We start from the raw sequence: 23,537 nt of genomic DNA on the forward strand, positions 1-23,537 counted from the left end.
CCCCTTGTCCTTCTTTGCCCCATGAGCCCTTCCCTATTGCTCCTCGTCGCCTTCCGTCGACCGAGCTCGACCGCACACACATCTGTGGTGACGGTCAGCTCGACATCATCGTTCCCGCCTATTTAATGGCCACCCGAGCCCCTCCCGAGCATCCCATCGACCTCCTCTAGCTCCCAGCCCCTCCCTAGCCACTTCCCTGAGCCCGAGGAGTTCCCCCCGCCTCCAATGGCCGCTGATCACCTCGGCCTAAATTGGCGCCACTCCGAGCTCTTCTCCACCTCTTTCCACCACCAATGGATCCCATGAGGTCTAGCGCAGCCTCCACGCACTCCCACCCCTTTCCTGTGGTCTCTGGCTAAGAGCTCACCTGCACCCGTAGCCGCCGCCCGCCCTGTCCCATGAAGTCAGCCCTCCCATCGTTCCGGCGTCCATGCACTCCACCGGCAGAAGCGCCTCGGTCCCCTGAGCACTTCGGTAGCCAGAACTTCGCTGGAGGTAGCTGGAGTCGCCCGGGGCAGTCGCTGGGGTGCGCGTCCTCCTCTGCTCGATCGTGCCCAGTCGATAGGAGGAAGAAGGAGCCAAGAGGAGAGAGAGAAGGATAAGGTGGGCCCCACCTGTAAGTGTCTCCGCGTTGACCCCATGGGCCCGCTGACGTGGATAAGTGAAAGCGTACTTCTGAAAGTATGTTTTCCGGTGGAGTAAGCGTATTCTGCCTCTGCTTTAGCCAAACATGTGTTTTCCTTGTTCTGAAGACGTAATCTGAGGAATGCGCTTTCTGATTTTCCAGCCAGGGGCCTTTCTGTAGAAGTTATTTTTACAGATTGGTCCCTAAACTTCGTCTGGCTACAACTTTTCAACCACAACTCTGATTGAGGTGAATCCAAAGCCTACTTCTTCATCTCGGCGAGCTCTATCTTTTGGTATCATTTTCACTAGGTGGTCATGATGACCCACAAGTATAGGGGATCTATCTAGTCCTTTCGATTAGTAAGAGTGTCGAACCCAACGAGGAGCAGAAGGAAATGATAAGAAGTTTTCAGTAAGGTATTCTCTGCAAGCACTGAAATTAGCGGTAACAGATAGTTTTGTGATAAGGTAATTTGTAACGGGTAACAAGTAATAAAAGTAAATAAGGTGCAGCAAGATGGCCCAATCCTTTTTGTAGTAAAGGACAAGCCTGGACAAACTCTTATATAAAGGAAAACGCTCCCGAGGACACATGGGAATTCTCGTCAAGCTAGTTTTCATCACGCTCATATGATTCGTGTTCGGTACTTTGATAATTTGATATGTGGGTGGACCGGTGCTTGGGTACTGCCCTTCCTTGGATAAGCATCCCACTTATGATTCACCCCTCTTGCAAGCATCAGCAACTACAAAAGAAGTATTAAGGTAAACCTAACCATAGCATGAAACATATGGATCCAAATCAGACCCTTATGAAGCAACGCATAAACTAGGGTTTAAGCTTCTGTCACTCTAGCAACCCATCATCTACCTATTACTTCCCAATGCCTTCCCCTAGGCCCAAACAATGGTGAAGTGTCATGTAGTCAATGTTCACATGACACCACTAGAGGAAAGACAACATACATCTCATCAAAATATCAAACGAATACCAAATTCACATGACTACTTATAGCAAGACTTCTCCCATGTCCTCGGGAACAAATGTAACTACTCACAAATCATATTCGTGTTCATAATCAGAGGGGTATTAATATGCATAAAGGATCTGAACATATGATCTTCCACCAAATAAATGAACTAGCATCAACTACAAGGAGTAATCAACACTACTAGCAACCTATAGGCACCAATCTGAGATTTTGAGACAAAGATTGGATACAAGAGATGAACTAGGGTTTGAGATGAGATGGTGCTGGTGAAGATGTTGATGGAGATTGACCCCCTCCCGATGAGAGGATCGATGGTGATGACGATGGTGATGATTTCCCCCTCCTGGAGGGATGTTTCCCCGGCAGAACAGCTCCGCCGGAGCCCTAGATTGGTTTCGTCAAGGTTCCGCCTCGTGGCGGCGGAGTTTCGTCTCGAGAGCTTGCTTATGATTTTTTCCAGGGCAAAAGACTTCATATATCCAAAGATGGGCACCGGAGGCCTACCAGGGGGCCCACGAGGCAGGGGGCGCGCCCCCACCCTCGTGGATGGTGGGTGGCCCCCTCTGGTGCTTCCTTCGCCCAATATTATATATATATATATTCTGAAACTGACTTCTGTGGAGTTTCAAGACTTTTGGAGTTGTGCGGAATAGGTCTCTAATATTTGCTCCTTTTCCAGCCAAGAATTCCAGCTACCGGCATCCTCCCTTTTCATGTAAACCATGTAAAATAAGAGAGAATAGGCATAAGTATTGTGACATAATGTGTAATAATAGCCCACATGCAATAAATGTCGATATAAAAGCATGCTGCAAAATGGACATACCAACTCCCCCAAGCCTAGACCTCGCTTGTCCTCAAGCGGAAGCCGGTATCGAAAAATATGTCCACATGTTTAGAGATAGAGGTGTCGATAAAATAAAATATGGACATGAGGGCATCATGATAATTCTTAGAACAGCAACATATATATATATAGGACAACACTATTCTAATACTAGGATTAGAATAGTTATTTGGATCACGGCACGCTCTATAAGGCGCGTGGAGGTCTTCCTGAACTCACCCCGATCTAATCCATCCAGCCCCGACCACACTAGCCTCAACCCACTCCCCGCGCGGCGGCACCAACCAAAGCCCCGCCGGCGCCGGCCTGCCCACATCTGCACCGCCGCCTGCATCCCGCCTAACGCCACCCCCAGCGAGCCACCACCCCTCCCTGTCCCGCACCCAAAAGCCCCAGCGACGTGCGGCGCCGCGGCGCCGCCCACCACCAGTATCCCGCGCTGCCGTCGCCGACCACTAGGACCTCTCGCCGCCGCCCACCACCACCTGGATGTCCCCCTCTATGCATTGATCCGGTCTTGCCCGAGCTCCCCCTGGGACGGATGAACACAGGGCAGAGGCACCTGTGCTGGGAGGAGCAGAATAGGGGCGCCGACACCAGGAATAGCAAGCCGTGCCTCACCCGACCACCTCCTCGCTTCTCCCTCCGCTGGAGCATGCCGACGCCCCGTATCCCACCGCCGGTGCCGCTCCTCAACTCTGGCGACGCCAAGAGCCTGCACCACCTCGGGTCTTTACCCACGCAGCCAGTGGCGGCTTCCTCTTCCTCCAGCCGCTCGCGCTCCTCCGTGGAGGACTCCCGTTGTCGCCTCTGCAACCCCTGCCTAAGCATCCATCGCACGTGACCTTCTCTGGCGTGTCTGATCGACCTTCCCATCGTCTCTTGCTTGAACGTCTGAATTGCTGCTGCTCCTCCATGTAAATCTGCTGCTAGATGAAGACCATGTAAATCTGAACGTTCTAAATCCGCTGCACTACTAGGGTTGCTCTGTGTTGTGCCCTTTTGTTGGGTGAAGCTATTCTTATCTGCTAGCTTTGACATAGGCTGCTACATCATTTGGAGCTTGGAATCGATTTCATCATCAGGTGTGTACTTGGACTATCGACAGGTAGCTGTGATGTTTGTTTCTACAATATTGTTTGCAAGTCAGTAATGTTAGTATAAATGCTTCTCTGTTCTTTATAGTATGTTAAATAAATAATTGGGTCTGCATCTGCATAAAAAAGAGAGTCCCTTTTTTATTTTGATTCGATAATTCATTTCATATGTTCTTAAAAAAGAATTATGCGTATCCAGTCCTGCGAACAGTCACATCATCGCCAATAGAACGGTCACATCATCGCCAGCAGAGCAGTTAAAACATCCACTCATGGATACCACTATAGAATGAGTAGGTGAATTACTTCTTGTTAGTTAGAACTGATGTATTATGCTTCAGTCTATGTTCATCTTGAACTACTGCGCACTTGAATTCAGAGGAGTGAAACCAGATCATGTGGCTGTTTGATCAGCTGTTAATTCTTCATGGGCATATGCTCAATTACTAGCCAGTAGTAGTCCAGTTATGTCTACACTTCATATACAACCGTTTATCTTATTTCCCTCGCCACTTTCAGGTTAAAAAAAGAGTTTTTGATGGCTCAGTTCAACATATTCACTTGCACTGGAAATACAGGGGACTAGTGATTTGTGGAATTTGAGCTACAGAGAATTGAGGTACTGCTTTGTTTCTGGGATGATTGCGCAGCTTTACTGAAAACTCGACCTGCATTACAAAAAGTAGGTACTAGAAAATGAATAAATTGATTTTGTCAGAGCAACTATGCAGAGCAAACTTTCATTTATTTTCCTAAATGACATGCTTTAATTTATCCTATCTTTCTTTACTAACATCATTACTTTTCCTTTCGTGGCAGCCCCCACACGCCGCCGCCCCATCCGCCGTCGCGACAAGCATCCCTGGGATTGCCACGACCTCGCACATGCCATGGGTGTGGCCCTAGATGAGATGCAGCTCCCCTTCGCCCGGATCCATCTCCCCACCGTTGTCATGACACATGAGTTCAGATGTTAACTAGAATGCTAGAGACGGAATGCTAGAGACGGATTTCTAGGAGCAACAACAGGGGCACCGCTGGATGGCAGCAGTGTTCATGCAGCCACAGCAGAGCGCCAGGGAGTTGCAAAAATCCAGATCCTCGGTACTCCATGTGGCCCGTTGCAGTCCGGATTGGGGTGCAGGCGTCGTCCAAGTCCCAATTCCTCGATGATGACCCAACACCATCTCAGTCCAGCCCCGTAGCGCCAGGGAGGTCGAGGCCATCGCGAGCAGAAGTCCCTAGTAGAAGGTGAGGGTGACAAATTTTGTCTTATGTATTTGTTGTGTCCCTCCTTTTTCTACCAGTCAGTTCGGTGACATCTACCAGGAAGACTACTTTGTGAACCACATGAAGAGTGATGTGCAGGGGAAACAAGAATTACGAACCCTCCATCCCATGCGAGCAGTATGAAAGACAGGGAAGTGCATCCTGGCAGACTATGTGGCTCAGTGTGTATGTTAAATGAAGGAAAAAGAAATAGCAGGTGTCCAGCAGCATCAGTGTGTGGCTCCCCTATAATTCTTCTCTGTGTGTGTGTGCACACGCGCTGCACACGAGGATAAATACGAGGAAAAATGGAGGCGTCCGGGCCAGGACCTGGCGGAGTAGATTGCCCGGAGTGTCGGGCATGGCCATGGCATCCGACCGCAGACGACGACGAATCCGCAATGTTGTAGCTTGCTGCCGTCGGGTGCGTGCATTCCGTTGGTGTGTCGCGTGAGTGGTCAGTGTGTGCGTTGTGCTAGTAGTATGTCCCGTGAGTGGTGAGTGTGTGCGATGTGCTAGTAGTATGTGCTGATGTGCAGGGTGCATGCATGTATGAGTGCACATGCGTGTTGTCACACACGAACTCAAAAATGTTTCAGATTTCGTAGCCAACTTGTGTGCACCACAGCTGTTCGTGTTTATGACCCAAAAGGAGAATATTACATTTATACTAAACAAGAAAAAAAATACAGAGACATTTTATCAGGTATTCTCCTGATTTAATGTTCATTTCTTTGTACTTATGCATGTATAGAACCAAGCCCATTTAATTTATATTTTTAAAATTTTCATTTATATCATAGAAAACATGAGGGTACATGAAAGAATACTACGGCATTCAATATGTTTTTAATGGAAAAACAATAAATTACAAAAAAGGATGAAGTTCAACCACTAAAAATAGGGGAGTCCAAGAATAAAAAAATGGGGTTAACAGAAACAAAAAGGGAATTTAACACAATCATGAGAAGTATGCGGTACAAAACGTTTTGAAATTTAGAGATAGAATTGAGGGAAAAGTTTAATTTTTTAAAGTGGATTTTCCCTGTTTCGAAAAAAGCTAGAGTTTCAAATTTAAATAACGGAGAAGTTCAATATTTATTACAAAACCAAGAAGGTTAAAATAAAAGAACAGCGCAACTTAATGTTTATAAAAAACAGAGGTCAAAATTTTCAACAATTAGTTCAACAAAGTTTATAAAAATGAGGTTTTTCGAGTATGTTTATAAAACCAGTGTTCAAATTTAAATAATTGAGCCCCTTCAATGTATATTACATAACTGAGATTTTCCCTGTTACTAAAAGAATAGCCCAAAGAAGTTCGAAGTAAAATAGAGCAGTTAAAAAACTTAAATGCATTTTCCCTTTGAAAAACTAGAGGTTCAAATTTAAACAAGGGAGAAGATCAATATTTATTACAAAATCAAGAAGGTCAAATTAAAAAAAGTGCAGTCCAACATGAAAACAACCGGAAGTTCTGCTACTACATAGTGTGTGTATCATATGAGAAAAAAGAGAAAAAATGACAAAGTCTAAATTTTTTGTTGCTAGAAGTTCAGGTGCTCCGCCAGGAAAAGATAAAAAATTGTAGTGAGAAAGGTTCACCGTGTATGTACATGTTCAAAACCCAAAAAATCAAGAAGTTCAAAAAAAAAATAACGAAGAAGTTCAATGATTACAAAACATAGATTTTCCTCGTTATTAAAATAATAAAGTTGTTTCTTTTCCACAAGTTTCAGAAGCTACATGATTTGTGTAAATCAAACGAACAACTGATGAATTATGAACAAAAACACATGGTAGAAGTTTGATGTGAAAAAACAACCCCGGTTGCATTGCAGATGTGAATAGAAGAAAACAAAACTAAAATGCTAAAATGTTTGCTGCAAGAAGTTCACGTGCTCCTTCAAGCTCAAATCAAAATTGCTTGCGCAAGAAGTTCATTATTCATTTACTTGCAAGAAGTCCAAAATACGAAAATAGAGCGGTTTGATATTTCAAAAATTACTTAAGTTTTCCTTTCTATATAAAATCAAGAAGTTCAAATTAAATAATGGAGTAGTTCGATGTACACGAAAAACTCAAAGTCTTTCTGTTTTTAGGAAAAATAAAAGCGTGAAGTTCAATTTTAAGAAAATTGTTTGATGCTTATTTAGAAACCATATTTTTTCTACGCATAAAACTAAAAAGTTCAAATTAAAATAACAGAGAAGTTTGAAGTTTTGAAGACACTCATATTTTTTTCTTGTTACTAAAGAATAAAATGAAGAAATTCAAATTAAAATGAAAGGATATAACTAAAAAAGATGGAGAAGTTCGATGATTATAGAAAACACAGATTTTCCTCATTCTTAAAGAATGGAAACAAGAAGTTCAAAAATAAAAAACAAGAAGTTCAACATTTAAAAGTAGGGCGCTTCAAAATTTCATAAAAAAGATTAAGAAATAAAACCAGGAAGTCCATATTAAAAAGATCGAGAAGTCCAATGATTATAGAAAACTCAGAATTTCCTCGTTATTAAAGAATGAAAACAAGAAGTTCAAATAATAAAAAAAAAGAAGTTCAACTTTTAAAAATAGATCACTTCAAAATTTCATAAAAAGGGATTAAGAAAATCATATTAAAAATTCATAAAAAAATCTCAGATATTTTCACGTAACCGAGAGAAGTTCAGATTGATAACTGCGAGAAGTTCACGTACTACACGGTGTGCATTTTGTATTAAAAAAGAATAAAAAAGCAAAGTCTAAAAGTTTTGTTGTTATAAGTTCAAGTCGTCCATCGGATAAAGTTGAAAAAATTATTGTGAGAGAGGTTTGCACAAAAGGTATATCATTTGTGTAACACGGACGAAATGAATGGGAAAATTTCAAATGAAAATATATCACAGAAGTTCAACGTGAAAACAGCAGGAAGTTCGACTACTATGTGAATGAATTTCAGATGAAAAAACTTTTAAAATCGTCACGAGTATGAAAAAACGATCAACACGGGAAAGTTGCGTGTTTACATCAGCTTTCCACCGGTATATTCTTTGCTCAATTCCGATGAGTGTTCCGGTTGGTGGATGGAGAGCTATGGGCAAGAAAATCACGTGAAAAAGAGAGTGAAGTTCAGGTACACGCACCGAGAAGTCCAGGTTCTTCACACGGTGCATTTTCGAATAATCTATTTCGCGATAAAGGCAGAAAGAATGATCTCGCCATTTTCGCAATTACTTGAAAACGGCTAGGAATTAGAGAAAACCATCAACATGAAAAAGTTTCGCATTTTTTATAGCTTTTCAACGGTATATTATTTGCGCCTTTCCTATAAAGTTTGTAGAAAATACGGTGAAAATACGTTTTTCGCCATTTCCGAAACTGACTTAAAACCGTAAAGAATCGGGAGAAACAATACATACCAAAAAGTTTCGCATTTGTTCAAGCTTTCCAACGCCATATCATTTGCTGCATTCGGACGCATGGTTAAAAATGAGCTTGAAAATACGAACTCGGTAGGACTTGTACCGTTTCTAAATTACTCTTAAACCCTTCAAAATTAGAAAAAACTTTCAAAATGAACAATTAACGCAATTTCATAAGCTTTCCAACGCCGTATTATATGCCTCAATTGGATTAGCCGTTTAGAAATGACATCGAAAGTACGAACTCAGCTGTTCGGTTTATGGAATTTTACTTTTTTTCAAATTACTCTTTAACCATATGGAATTAGAGGAAACTCTCAATATGTGGAAGGAGCGGTTTTGCAGCAGCTTTCCAACACCATATTATATACCTCATTCCGATAAACGGTTTAGAAATGCGATCGAAAATACTATTCACGTTTTTTGTGTGAAGAAAAAACGGTTTTCAAAACTGCTCTTAAACCGCTTACATTTTGTCAAAAATTTAACTTGGGTCATGATACTGGTGTCCATAGCTTTCCAACGGTATATCGCAATCCCCATTTGGACACCTTTTAGGTGAAGTTCAACCTAGTACTCGGGGAACGTCAGGCGCGTTACTCGGGAAGTTCATGTTGTGATCAGAATATTATTCTGATCCCGTGATCAGAATAGTGTTTATATATATATATATAAACTTTGGATCACGATTATATATATATTTATATATATATAGGACAACACTATTCTAATCCCAGGATTAGAATAGTTATTTGGATCACGATCTGCCCTATAAGGAGCGACGAGGTGTTCCCGAACTCCGAACCGGTGCCTACCAAAAAAAACCCCATCGCCCACCTCCGTTTCCACCGAGCCCCCACCCCATCGTGTGAGATCCCGCTGCTGCCCAATCCCCCACCCGATCCCCACCTTCCCCCGTAGCGCTGCTGGCCAGCGGATCCGCCGCCCCAACGGCGTGTGTTGCCGGCCACCGGAGCCGCCGCCCACACCCACGCGCACTGCCATCCGCCGACGTCCTTGGATCCCCGTGCGCCGACATACCATCCGCCGCGTCCCAGTCCCTCCGCCTGCAGCCGACACCGCCATGGCCGCCAGCGCCGCCCCGCACCCTCCCCGACCCCCCGCGCTGCGACCTATACCGTCGCCGCGGTCGCACCCCACGTCGGCCTCAACCACGCCTCCCGACGCCGCCCCGCCCAGTCCTGGCGCACCTCGCGCTGTCGTCCCCTCGGCCATGACGTGCCACCCGACGCCGTCCTCGGCCGCAACACAGCTCCCGCTGCCGTTCTCTGAAATGGACGCCGGCCCCTGGGGTCGAGAAGCCGCCGACCCCAACGCGTCTCCTGCCTCCTACCCGCCGGCCTGGACGCGCTCCCGCCGTTCCCCCATCCCCGACGCGCCTCCCTGGCCAAACCTCCAAATGCAAAGCAAATCCCATGCTGCAGGTCGTGCGTGCTCCACATCAGCACCTTCCTCCTGCCGGTGACTACTCCCTGCCAATCCTCTTCCTCCTTGATCTCCACCAATATTGCATATGGTGCATTGCACCTGTTTGTGTTTATGCCTCAGTGGAGAAAAGGATGGCATCTAACATAGGTTGTTGAGTATGTGCTACAGTTGAAAAATGGTATTTTTGTGCAAGCTGCAAATGTACAAATATAAAAATTGGGTTGTGATTCAACTATGTGTGATCCTCTTTTTAGAGAAAGAAACTATGGAAGTCCATACATCAATTCCGAGAGAGTTCAAACTATGTGTGTGTGTGTGAAATACTTTGACGCCCTCCATGTTTTTAGTGAAATTCCACCAAAGCGGAGGCACTACTTTCTTATATGGGAATGAGATGCCATATAAAAAAATTGATCTGTTTTTGTGCTTTTATAACTGTGTTTCTTTTTGTGAAGGTCAAAAGTTATGTTCGAGAAGGTCAAGTGTGTTATGTGTATCTAAGCAAGTTCAATAAATTTAAACACAAAAGGAAAAACATGGAGATTTGTAATTCTTTTAGAATTTCAAGTGACAAACAAAATTTAGAAAGAGCACAAACAAAATTTAAGCCTAAAAAACATTCACTTCAAGCATGAACAAAAAGATAAAGGATGTTATCTTTGTTCTAGAACGCAAAACAAAATTTAAAACCAAGAAATTCAAATTAAAATAATAGAGTAGTTCGATCTTAATAAAAAAATGGTTTTTTTGTTTCTAGAAATAAAACCAAGAAGTTCGAGAAAGGTCAAAATGTTGTGTTCGAGAAGGTCAGGTGTGTTTATAGGGAAAATGGATTTCCTCGTTTGTAAAAAAAATCTAGAGGTTCAAATTTAAATAACGGAGAAGTTCAATGTTTATGACAAAATATAAAGAAGGTCAAATTAAAAAAAAACCGAGAAGTTCAAAAAGTTTATAAAAATGGTTTCTCTTCTTTATAAGAAATACCTAGAAGTTCAAAATTAAAATAATTGACAGTTCAATAATTATTACATACCTAGTATTTTCCACGTTACTAATGAATAACACCAAGAAGTTATAATTAAAAAAAATGAAGGTCTTCGACGTTTATAAAAGACTCAGATTTTCCCTGATACTAAACATTAAAACCAAGAAGTTCAAATTTAGAAAACGGAGTAATTAAATGTATATTAAAAACTCAAATTTTTCTTGTTACTGAAAAATAAAACCAAGAAGTTCAATTTTAACAAAGTGGAGTAGTTTGATATTTATTTGAAAACTCGGTTTTTTCTGTTGCTAAAGAATAAAACTAATAAGTTCTATTTGAAATAATGTAGCGACCAGACCTCAAACATTCTGATCTCTGTGCTCCGGTGTCATCCCTGGATCAGTAATGCTGACACCACACAGTACTCAGAGGATTTATAGCAGAGTAGCAATCACACACTTATTACATCGAGTGTCTCAAAAGAGAACTTATTACAATAAGTATGGCTTAAGGCCATCTAATAACGATAACAGCGGAAGGCTTGGAAGATAAGTGAGTCAATCAACTCCAACGGCATCACTGAGTATAGAACCACGACCTAAACTCCTTAATCGTCGTCTGAAAAGTCTGCAACATTAACGTTGCAGCCCGAAAACGGGTCAGCACATGGAATATGCTGGCAAGGTAACACATAGAGAGTAATGGAATGAAACAACTATACTATATGCATATTTGGCTGGTGGAAAGCTCTATGGTTAAAGTTTTGCGTAAAGCCAATTTTTCCCTACTTCAAAGGAATAAAATTTAATTACTATCATGGTGGTTGATAAACATTGAGAATGGTTGACAGCATTCTCAATCCCAATTAAGCATCATCATTAAACATAACCCAACAAAATTAATTTAGAGTAACATGTTGAGATTCACATGAAAACCCAAGTACTAGATACTCAAGATGTCCATAACCGGGGACACGGCTAACCATGATTAGTTTATTACACTCTTCAGAGGTTTCGCACTTTTCCCCACAAGAATCGATCGCCTCCGTTTGTTTTCTCGCACTACAGGGTGTTTGAGAAGACGGATGACCGAGACATAGTCTTTCAGAAGCGCTAGCACCTTACGATCGGGTAGACCGTACCACCTACATCCCCTACATCTGCTAGTCTACCACTGTAAGAGTTCGCACGACTTAGTCAACTATGCTAGAGCCCATAATAGCTTGTGGCTGCACACGGAAGTTTCTAGTATGAATAGTCTCATGATCCCTTTGAGCCTGGGTGGCGGTCCAAAAGAAAACAGGCAAGTCCTGGAATACCCAGGTGCCTCAACCCACCCAGATGTGTGTTTAAGTTGCCACCTTAGATAAACCATTAATTAACAATCTCACATCTGTCATGGATATCACTCACCCAATCCACGTCTACTAGCATAGCATGGCATAATAAGCAAACGTAGAAGTAACTCCCAAAGGTTTGATAATAAACAGGTAATATGTACTACCTCATCTACTTCCCATCCCACAATTTAATTATATCCTAATCATGCATGTGTGAGGATTGATCTAATGCAATAAAACTGGGTAGTAGAAAAGGTATGATCAAAGTGTTACTTGCCTTGCTGATGATCCGCGAAACCTAACGATTCGAAGTAACAGGCGGCGCACTCCGGGTATTCTATCGCACACAAACAAACAAGCATACAATAAGTACTCATCTAATGCACAGGTAAAACTCAAATAAGAGATCTAACCAGAAGGTTCAACTTAAGAACTCCGGTTGGCAAAAAGAATCAAATCGAACGAAGCAACGAAAGACAAACGGCGAAAGAAAACAACTTCGTTCTAGTAATCTGGATCTAGGGAAAATTTTACAGTAACAAAAACTTGTTTAAGTTGGTTAAACGGATAGAGGGTTTCGAGACGAATCCCTAGGCGCTTGAATCGCCTGACTCCGATAAACGAGCGAAAAGTTAAACTAAAACGAAAATTGGATCAGGAATCACGATCAGAAAAATCGCGGATTTAATCCAAGAAAATGAAAAACGATGAATGCCAATTTTTTTTCTCTTTTTTTGGCATGGAAAATGAGGCGTGACGAACCTCGGCGGAGGAAATCCGGCGGCGGCGGCTTCGGCGGCGCGCTCGGATCGAGGCGGGGCTGATGGGCTGGGGCGGCTCGGGGCGGCGCTATTTAAAGGCTGCCCCCGGGCGGTGTCCCGCTCGGGTACGGCTCGAAGTCGGTTCGTTTTTTTAATTATTCCGCTCGGAAGAAAAATAAAAAGAAATACTAAACGGACTCCAAAAATTCCGAAATAAATTTTCACGGGCTTCTAAAATCAAGCCGCACAAGGTGAACATTTATTTGGGCCCTAAATGCAATTTTGAAAAACACACATTTTTCCTAAATTCAAATAAAACTCCGAAATAAAATCTTATTTGATTTTTTTATTAAATCCTCAATATTTCTTTATTTTGGGAAAGTCATTTTATTCCCTCTCTCATATTTTTGTAATAGAAATAATTGATGATAAAATAAATAAAATCAAATGATCCTATTCTCAAAATTTTAGAGAACTCAAATATGAAAATAACGAAATCCCAACTCTCTCCGTGGGTCATTGAGTTGCGTAGAATTTTTAGGATCAACCAAAATGCAAAATAAAATATGATATGCATGATGATCTAATGTATAACATTCCAAATTGAAAATTTGGGATGTTACAAACCTACCGCCCTTAAGATGAATCTCGCCCTCGAGATTCGGGTTGGCTAGAAAATAGGTGAGGGTGGTCTTTGAGAAAATCTTCCTCTCACTCCCAGGTGGCTTCATCCTCTGAGTGGTGGCTCCACTGAACTTTGCAAAACTTGATAACCTTGCTGCGAGTAACTCGGCTGGCAAACTCGAGAATCTTGACTGGTTTCTCCTCGTAGGTTAAATCGTTATCCAACTGAATAGTTTCCAAAGGCACTGTGTCTCTCAATGGTATGTCAGCCATCTCCGCGTGACATTTCTTTAACTGATAAACGTGGAACACATCATGTACTCCTGACAATCCTTCGGGCAATTCCAACTTGTAGGCCACTTCTCCCATACGCTCCAAAACTCGATATGGTCCTACAAATCGTGGTGCTAACTTCCCTTTAACTCCAAAACGCTTTGTTCCCCGAAGTGGAGATACTCGAAGATAAGCTCTGTCTCCGACTTCATAAACTGTCTCCTTGCGTTTAGAATCTGCATAACTTTTCTGTCTGGACTGGGCTACCTTGAGCCTATCGCGAATCAATTTCACCTTCTGTTCAGACTCTTTAATCAAGTCAGGACCAAACAACTAGCGGTCTCCAACTTCGTCCCATGACAACGGTCTCCTGCACCTCCTTCCATACAAGGCTTTAAAAGGGGCCATCTTTAAACTGGTTTGGTAACTGTTGTTGTAAGAGAACTCTGCATATGGCAAATTATCGTCCCAACTAGATCCGCAATCTAGCGCACAAGCTCTCAGCATATCCTCCAAAATCTGATTGACGCTCTCGGTCTGTCCATCTGTCTGTGGATGAAAAGTTGTACTGAATTCTAGCCTGGTTCCCAAAGTTTCGTGCAACTGCTTCCAGAACTTTGAGGTAAACTGGGTTCCTCTATCTGATACGATACTCCTTGGAACTCCATGCAAACATACGATCCTGGTCATGTATATCTTTGCCAACTTAGCACTGGTGTAAGTGGTCTTTACTGGGATGAAATGAGCTACTTTCGTCAATCGATCAACTACAACCCAAATCGAGTCATAGCCTGAACGAGTCCTGGGAAATCCCATGATAAAATCCATGCCTAGCTTATCCCACTTCCATTCGGGTATCGGCAATGGTTGTAACAATCCTGCTGGCTTCTGATGCTCTGCCTTTACTCTCTGACATACATCACAAACTGCTACATACTCCGCAATATCCTTCTTCATTCCGGTCCACCAGAAAATATCCTTCAAATCCAAATACATCTTGGTATTTCCTGGGTGAATCGAATACGGTGAATCGTGTGCCTCTTGCAAAATCAACTTCCTAATCTCTGGGTCATTGGGCACGTAAACGTGGTCTTCAAACCATAGGGTGTCGTGCTCATCCTCACGAAATCCTTTAGCTTTTCCTTTGCTCAATTTATCCTTTATAGCGGCAATCTCTTTGTCAGTCTTCTGAGCTTCTCTGATTCTATCCATCAAGGTTTACTAAATCTCCATTGCTGCTACATAACCTCTCGGAACTATTTCCAAACATAGTTCACGAAGATTTTCGGCTAACTCCCTTGGTATTCCTCCCGTCATTAATGTATTGACATGGCTCTTACGGCTTAATGCGTCAGCTACTACATTAGCCTTTCCGGGGTGATAATGCAATTTCATATCATAATCCTTGATAAGCTCCAACCATCTCCTTTGTCTGAGGTTTAACTCCTTCTGTGTGAAAATGTACTTCAAACTCTTATGATCCGTGCACACCTCACAATGGTTTCCAATGAGAAAATGTCTCCATGTTTTCAAAGCATGCACTACGGCTGCTAACTCCAAATCATGCATGGCATAATTTAACTCATGAGGCTTCAGTTGTCTTGAGGCATATGAAACAACTCTCCCTTCCTGCATAAGCACTGCTCCAAGTCCTCGACGTGAAGTGTCGCAATACACCTCATAATCCTTGGCCTGGTCTGGCAAAATCAACATTGGTGAGGTAACCAAACATTTCTTCAACTCCTGGAAACTAGCCTCACATTCCTCCGTCCATATGAACTTGGTATCTTTCTTCAACAACTCAGTCATAGGCTTCGCAATCTTTGTGAAATTCTCAATAAATCTCCGGTAGTATCCTGCGAGTCCAAGGAAACTCCGGATCTCCCCAACTGTTGTTGGGGCTTCCCACTTGGTCACGGTTTCAACTTTAGCGGGATCTACTGCTATACCTTCTCCAGATATAACATGTCCGAGGAATCCTACTTCCTTCAACCAAAACTCACATTTGCTGAACTTGGCATATAGTTGATGTTCTCTGAGCTTTCCAAGTACCAAACGCAAATGCTCCTTATGTTCCTCTTCATTCTTCGAATAAACCAGGATATCATCAATGAACACTACGACGAACTTATCCAGAAACTCCATAAACACTTTGTTCATCATGTTCATAAAATAGGCAGGTGCGTTAGTCAGACCAAATGACATAACGGTATACTCATACAGCCCATGCCTGGTGGTAAAAGCTGTCTTCGGAATATCCTATTCTCGAATCTTCAACTGGTGGTATCCTGATCGCAGATCGATCTTGGAAAATACCTTAGCTCCTTGCAATCGATCAAACAGATCGTTGATCATTGGTAGCGGGTACTTGTTCTTGATCGTTACTTCATTCAATCCTCGATAATCAACAACCATCCTTAACGATCCATCCTTCTTCTCCACTAGAAGTACTGGCGATCCCCAAGGCAAAGAACTTGGGCGAATATATCCCTTATCCAGTAACTCTTTAATCTGCTTCTTAATTTCCTCCAAATCCTTTGCTGGCATCCTATATGGTCTGTTTGATATTGGACCTGTGCCTGGCAATAGCTCAATCGAAAACTCAATATCTCTATCCGGTGGCATGCCTGGCAACTCTTCTGGAAATACATCAGGGAAATCCCTTACCACTGGTACTTCCTCCCGCACAACTCCTGTTAGGCAATTTACTTGAGTCCTCTTTGGCACATGCCGGGATACATACTTGATCCTTCTCCCTTCTGGGGTGGTAAGCAAAATTGACTTACTAGCACATCCAATATTCCCTTCATACTTTGATAACCAATCCATGCCTAATATCACATCCAATCCTTGAGATTCCAATACTATTAGGTCTGAGGGAAAAACATAGTTGCCAATCCTTAATGGTAACCGATCACACCATAGACTAGCCACATACTCTGCTCCGGGTGAGGTTACTAACATGGGTGACCTAAGAGCTTGGGTTGGAGGCATTTGAGGGTTTTTAGAAAAGATGATATATAAGAATAGAGGGGGTCTAAAGAGAAAACACTACCCATATGCACATGAGGCAAAAGCAAACAATTCACTTCAATCAATCAAACAAGGGCATACAATCGATCTATCTATCACAAAAGTGCTCGGACTACTATATTTACATGGTGGACTACTACTACTGATGAGGTGGTCTACTAGAAATATTCTACGGTCGTTGACTCCAAGATATCTACTCCAGCTTCATCAACATAGTCATCATCGCTACTATCTGCTTCTGAGTCGGTGCCGTCGATGATGATGTAGTCTTCCGGGCTAATTTCCTTGGGTTCTTCGTCTTCATCTACTGGCGTAGGGTCTCCCATAAATATTCCAATCTTCTTGATCAGGTCGTCATTCTTCTCCACCAATACTTCAATTTCCTCTTCATAATATTCACGTGTAGCCTTGAGTTCTTCCTCCAGTTCCTTGATTCTTGTCTTTGCCTTCTTCAGGTCTATCATGTCGGCGCACATCTGGTTCTCCTGACGTCGAATGTGCTGGTTTAACTCCTGGATAAAAGCTGCGATTGATCTATCCTTCCTGGTGCTGATCATCTCCCAGTGTTCATCTCGGCGCCCACAAATCTGGTAGATAGTATCCTTGAGATCCTTGCGGTAGACTTCTCCAATGCGTCCCATGGCGATGTGAGCTGCCATGCTCTTTCCTAGACTCCAAGTTGGTGCATCAAAAGAAAATTCTATGGGCTCAGTGACTGGCATGAACGTCCTTCCTGGAACTTGAACTTGAATCATCCAGCGCTCTTCTTCAGGTAAAGTGGCGTTGTAGGTTCCCGTGAAGCTTGGTACTCCTATATTCAGGTATCTAGTGACTTCCTTCAAGTGATGTCCAAAGGGTGTATCTTCATCCGGTTGTGTGAACTTGTTCCTTGCATCCGCCATCCTAAAGAGTAGAAAAGATGAGAGGTCAGAAGAGAAGAGAGTGAATAGTGATCTAGGTCTTGTGCTTAGTGGTCGTGTCCTACAGTCAGCGTGTGCTCTGATACCATCTCTGTAGCAACCAGACCTCAAACAGTATGATCTCTGTGCTCCGATGTCATCCCTGGACCAGTAATGCTGACACCACACAGTACTCGAAGGATTTATAGCAGAGTAGCAATCACACACTTATTACATCGAGTGTCTCAAAAGAGAACTTATTACAATAAGTATGGCTTAAGGCCATCTAATAACGATAACAGCGGAAGGCTTGGAAGATAAGTGAGTCCATCAACTCCAACGGCATCACTGAGTATAGAACCACGACCTAAACTCCTTAATCATCGTCTGAAAAGTCTGCAAAATTAACGTTGCAGCCCGAAAACGGGTCAACATATGGAATATGCTGGCAAGGTAACACATAGAGAGTAATGGAATGAAACAGCTATACTATATGCATATTTGGCTGGTGGAAAGCTCTATGGTTACAGTTTTGCATAAAGCCAATTTTTCCCTACTTCAAAGGAATAAAATTTAATTACTATCATGGTGGTTGATAAACATTGAGAATGGTTGATAGCATTCTCAATCCCAATTAAGCATCATCATTAAACATAACCCAACAAAATTAATTTAGAGTAACATGTTGAGATTCACATGAAAACCCAAGTACTAGATACTCAAGATGTCCATAACCGGGGACACGGCTAACCATGATTAGTTTATTACACTCTGCAGAGGTTTGCGCACTTTTCCCCACAAGACTCGATCGCCTCCGTTTGTTTTCTTGCACTACAGGGTGTTTGAGAAGATGGATGACCGAGACATAGTCTTTCAGAAGCGCTAGCACCTTACGATCGGGTAGACCGTACCACCTACATCCCCTACATCTGCTAGTCTACCACTGTAAGAGTTCGCACGACTTAGTCAACTATGCTAGAGCCCATAATAGCTTGTGGCTGCACACGGAAGTTTCTAGTATGAATAGTCTCATGATCCCTTTGAGCCTGGGTGGCGGTCCAAAAGAAAACAGGCAAGTCCTGGAATACCCAGGTGCCTCAACCCACCCAGATGTGTGTTTAAGTTGCCACCTTAGATAAACCATTAATTAACAATCTCACATCTGTCATGGATATCACTCACCCAATCCACGTCTACTAGCATAGCATGGCATAATAAGCAAACGTAGAAGTAACTCCCAAAGGTTTGATAATAAACAGGTAATATGTACTACCTCATCTACTTCCCATCCCACAATTTAATTATATCCTAATCATGCAATGTGTGAGGATTGATCTAATGCAATAAAACTGGGTAGTAGAAAAGGTATGATCAAAGTGTTACTTGCCTTGCTGATGATCCGCGAAACCTAACGATTCGAAGTAACAGGCGGCGCACTCCGGGTATTCTATCGCACACAAACAAACAAGCATACAATAAGTACTCATCTAATGCATAGGTAAAACTCAAATAAGAGATCAAACCAGAAGGTTCAACTTAAGAACTCCGGTTGGCAAAAAGAATCAAATTGAACGAAGCAACGAAGGACAAACGGCGAAAGAAAACAACTTCGTTCTAGTATCTGGATCTAGGGCAAATTTTACAGTAAAAAAAACTTGTTTAAGTTGGTTAAACGGATAGAGGGTTTCGAGACGAATCCCTAGGCGCTTGAATCGCCTGATTCCGATAAACGAGCGAAAAGCTAAACTAAAACGAAAATCGGATCAGGAATCACGATCAGAAAAATCGCGGATTTAATCCGAGAAAAAGAAAAACGACGAACGCCGAATTTTTTTTCTCTTTTTTTTCGGCACGGAAAACGAGGCGCGACAAACCTCGGCGGTGGAAATCCGGCGGCGGCGGCGGCTCCGGCGGCGCGTGCGACAAACTTCAATTTTCACATTTCTAAAAAAACACAAAGTTCAAATAAAGAAGTTAGAGCGGTTCGATGTCTATAAAAAAGTTAGAAAAATAAAAGAATGAAGTTCAATTTTAAAAATAAATGTTTTTAGAGCAAAAATGTCATGTTCAAACATTGTAGAACATGTCCTAGGGGGAAAATGCCATGTTCTAACAGAAACAAACTTTGCTCTAAAACATCATGTTGTATAGTTCCTTGTTCTGTATTTTTTCTGAAGTTCAACAATATGTATGGATGCAAAACTAGTGTTTTTCGATATGTTGGTTTCAATTCAAGAACTACAAAACAGATCACACAAAAAGACTCGTGTGCCAATCACTGTGCACCTCCTCAAGCACCTTTTTGCTTCTTGAGGGTTAGTTGCGGATTTCCATGGCCATATCCACGTAATTTATTGTTTTCCCAACCACTTGTATATGTGTGCATGTTTCCATTTTTGCCAAATTGTATTCTCCTGAGCTTTTGTTTTGAAAAACAAATGTGCATGTGAACGTGAGAAAAAAGTCTGTACAAAGAAGTTCATGTATTACTTCTTAGAAGGTTCATGTATTACTAAGTGTGTGCACATATAATTTTCCTCTCTACATATGTGTGTATGTCTGTTTGTGTATTCTGCCAATTCCACTTTACCTTTGACCAAGGTTGACCAGCTAGGTAAACAAACAGTTCGGCACATACGTCATTCACATTGTTATCTCTCCCCATTATTTAGTTTTAAAATGTGTTGTCTAGTTCTAGTTCTGTACTATTTTTCTGACGTTCAATAATATCAGTGGGGCCAAAAAAGCCGGGGTTTTGATATGTTGGTTTCAGTTTCAGAAATGCTCCAAAAAAATGCAAAAGAAAAATTGAGCAGGGGTTGCACGAAGAATAAAAATGACGAAGTTCAAATTAAAATAATACTATGAATTTCAATTTACAAAAAAATGTTTGATGCTTATTTAAAAACATATTTCCTTTCTAAGAATATGACTAAGAAGTTGAAATTAAAATAACAGAGAAGTTCAATGTACATAAAAACTCAGATTTGTTGCAAGAAGTTCACGTGCACCTCCGTGCACGGTTCAGAATTTATACTGCGGAACGTCCGACCTCCAATTACATGTTTTAAAATGGCAAAAAATTACGTCCGACCTTCAATTGCGTGAAAATTCGATGTATGCACAAAAATGTGATAGAAGTTCATAATGAAAACAATGAGAAGTTCAATTAGTGCAAGGAATGCATTTCAGGTGAGAATAAAAATATAGAAAATTAAAAGCTTAAAATGTTTGTTGAAAGAAGTTCAAGTGCTCTTTCCGGGGAAGTTCAAAAATTCTTGAGAGAGAGATTCACCTTGTATTTCCATGTTCGATTTTTTCCATATAAAAATCGAATACAATTCTTTACTCAAAATATAAAAAGGTGAAGTTCATATTGAAATACCAGAGAAGTTCAGAGTTTATTAAAACCTAGGATTTACCTGTTCAAAAAATAAAAAACACAACGTCATTTTTTGCACTTTTAAAAACAACTCATAAACGAAAAAATGGTCGCTAGAAGTTCAAGTGCTCGGTGAGGAAAAGTTCAAAAAAATCTTGTGAGAGGTTCACCATGTATTCAGATGTCCAAAATACATAAAAAATATGTTGTTTTTTGTGTTTTAAAATAATTCTCTCAAACCAGAGAGAAGTACAAAGTGATAATAACCAGAAGTTCACGTACTACATGGTGTGTATTTCATATAAGAAAATAAATAATAAAATGAAACAGATTGAAGTTCAAACAGACATGCTCTAGAAGTTCAACTATTTCACGCAGTGGAAAAAACAACACGTCAAAAACAGAGTGACGTTCAAATAGACATGCCCGAGAAGTTCAACTACTTCACGCACTGCGTTTCCATTCGCAATGAAGTCGTCAATCATGATCTCATCATTTCTCCAATTTACTTCAAAACGACAGGAATATCATTTGTGTAAGTTCAAGTCCTCGGTCGGGAGAAAGTTAAAAAAATATTGTTAGAGAGGTTTGTACAAAAAGAATATCATTTGTGTAACACTGACGAAATGGATGAGAAAATTACAAACGAAAATACGTCACAGAAGTTCATCGTGAAAACAGTAGGAAGTTCAACTACTATGCTGAATGAATTTCAGATGAAAAACTTTTAAAATCGTCGCGAGTATGAAAAAATGATCAACACAGGAAAGTTGCGTGTTTATAGCAGCTTTCCATCGGTATATCACTTGCTCAATTCCGATGAATGGATGGAGAGCTACGAGTAGTGGATGGAGATCTACGAGCAAAAAAAGCACGTGAAAAACAGAGTGAAGTTCAAGTAGACATGACGAGAAGTTCAAGTTCTTTACGGGGTGCATTTTCGAGGAATCTGTTTCGTGATAAAGGCAGAACGAATGATCTCGCCGTTTCTGAAATTACTTAAAAACGGCTACAAATCATAGAAAACCATCAACATGAAAAAGTTTCACATTTTCCATAGCTTTTCAGCTGTATATTATTTGCCCCATTCCGATAAAGTTTGGAGAAATTACGGCAAAAATATGTTTTTAGCCATTTTCAGAATTGAGATAAAACAGTATGGAATTGCGAGAAACAATATATACAAAAAAGTTTCACATTTCTTCATGCTTTCCAATGCCATATAATTTGTTGCATTCGGACGTACGGTTAAAAAATTAACTTGAAAATACAAACTCGATGGAACTTGCACCGTTTTCTAAATTACTTTTAAACCATTCAAAATTAGAAAAAACTTTCAAGATGAAAAAGTAGCGCATTTTCACAAGCTTTCCAACGCCATATCATTTGCCTCAATTGGATTAGCCGTCTAGAAATTACATTGAAAATATGAACTCGGCTGTTCGGTTTGCGAAATTTTACGATTTTCCAAATTACTCTTTATCCATAGGGAATTAGAGAAAACTTTCAACATGTTGAAGGAGCGGTTTTGCAGCAGCTTTCCAACGCCATATTATTTATCTCATTCCGATAAACGGTTTAGAAATGCGATCAAAAATACGATTCACGTTTTTTGTACAGAGAAAAAACGGTTTTCAAAACTGCTCTTAAACCGCTTACATTTTGCCAAAAATTTAACTTGGGTCATGATACTTGTGTCCATAGCTTTCCAACGGTATATCGCAAGCCCCATTTGGACACCTTTTAGCTGAAGTTCAACCTAGTACTCGGGGAAGGTCAGGCGCGTTACTCAGGAAGTTCATGTTGTGATCAGAATATTATTCTGATCCCGTGATCAGAATAGTGTTTATGTATATATATATATATATATAGGATGGGTCTATTCTAATAACACCCCTTAAGAACTTATTCTAATAACACTTCCGCCTTATTCTGATAACATCCCACCTATTTCGTAGCTATAAACTAACCAAAGGAACCGAACTAATTGTGCCACACCTTATCCTATCCTCACCCACCCCACTCCTCCCTCTCTCCCCATGCTCCACCACCGTCCCAACTGCGCCACCGAGCCAACTCCCCCGCGCCGCCGCACCACCTACCACCAGCCCCGTCGGCCTTGGCGCCACCTTCCCCAGGCCAGGGCGCCACGCAACCGCGCCACCCCACCACCTCGCGCGACGCCCCAACACCTACCTCCTACCCACCTTCTCCGTGACGACACCCCCATCTGCTCGCGCCTTCCCACACCTCGCGCTCTGCCACGGCCCACATCTCCTACCCACCTTTTATATATATACATAAACACTATTCTAATCACGGGATCAGAATAATATTCTGATCACAACATGAACTTCCCGAGTAACGCGCCTGACCTTCCCCGAGTACTAGGTTGAACTTTAGCTAAAAGGTGTCCAAATGGGGCTTGCAATATACCGTTGGATAGCTATGGACATCAGTATCATGACCCAAGTTAAATTTTTGGCAAAATGTAAGCGGTTTAAGAGCAGTTTTGAAAACCGTTTTTTCTTCATACAAAAAACGTGAATCGTA

The sequence above is a fragment of the Triticum urartu genome, chromosome 4A (assembly GCF_056163025.1).
Source record: "Triticum urartu cultivar PI428250 chromosome 4A, HENAU_Tu73, whole genome shotgun sequence".
NCBI lineage: Eukaryota > Viridiplantae > Streptophyta > Magnoliopsida > Poales > Poaceae > Triticum > Triticum urartu.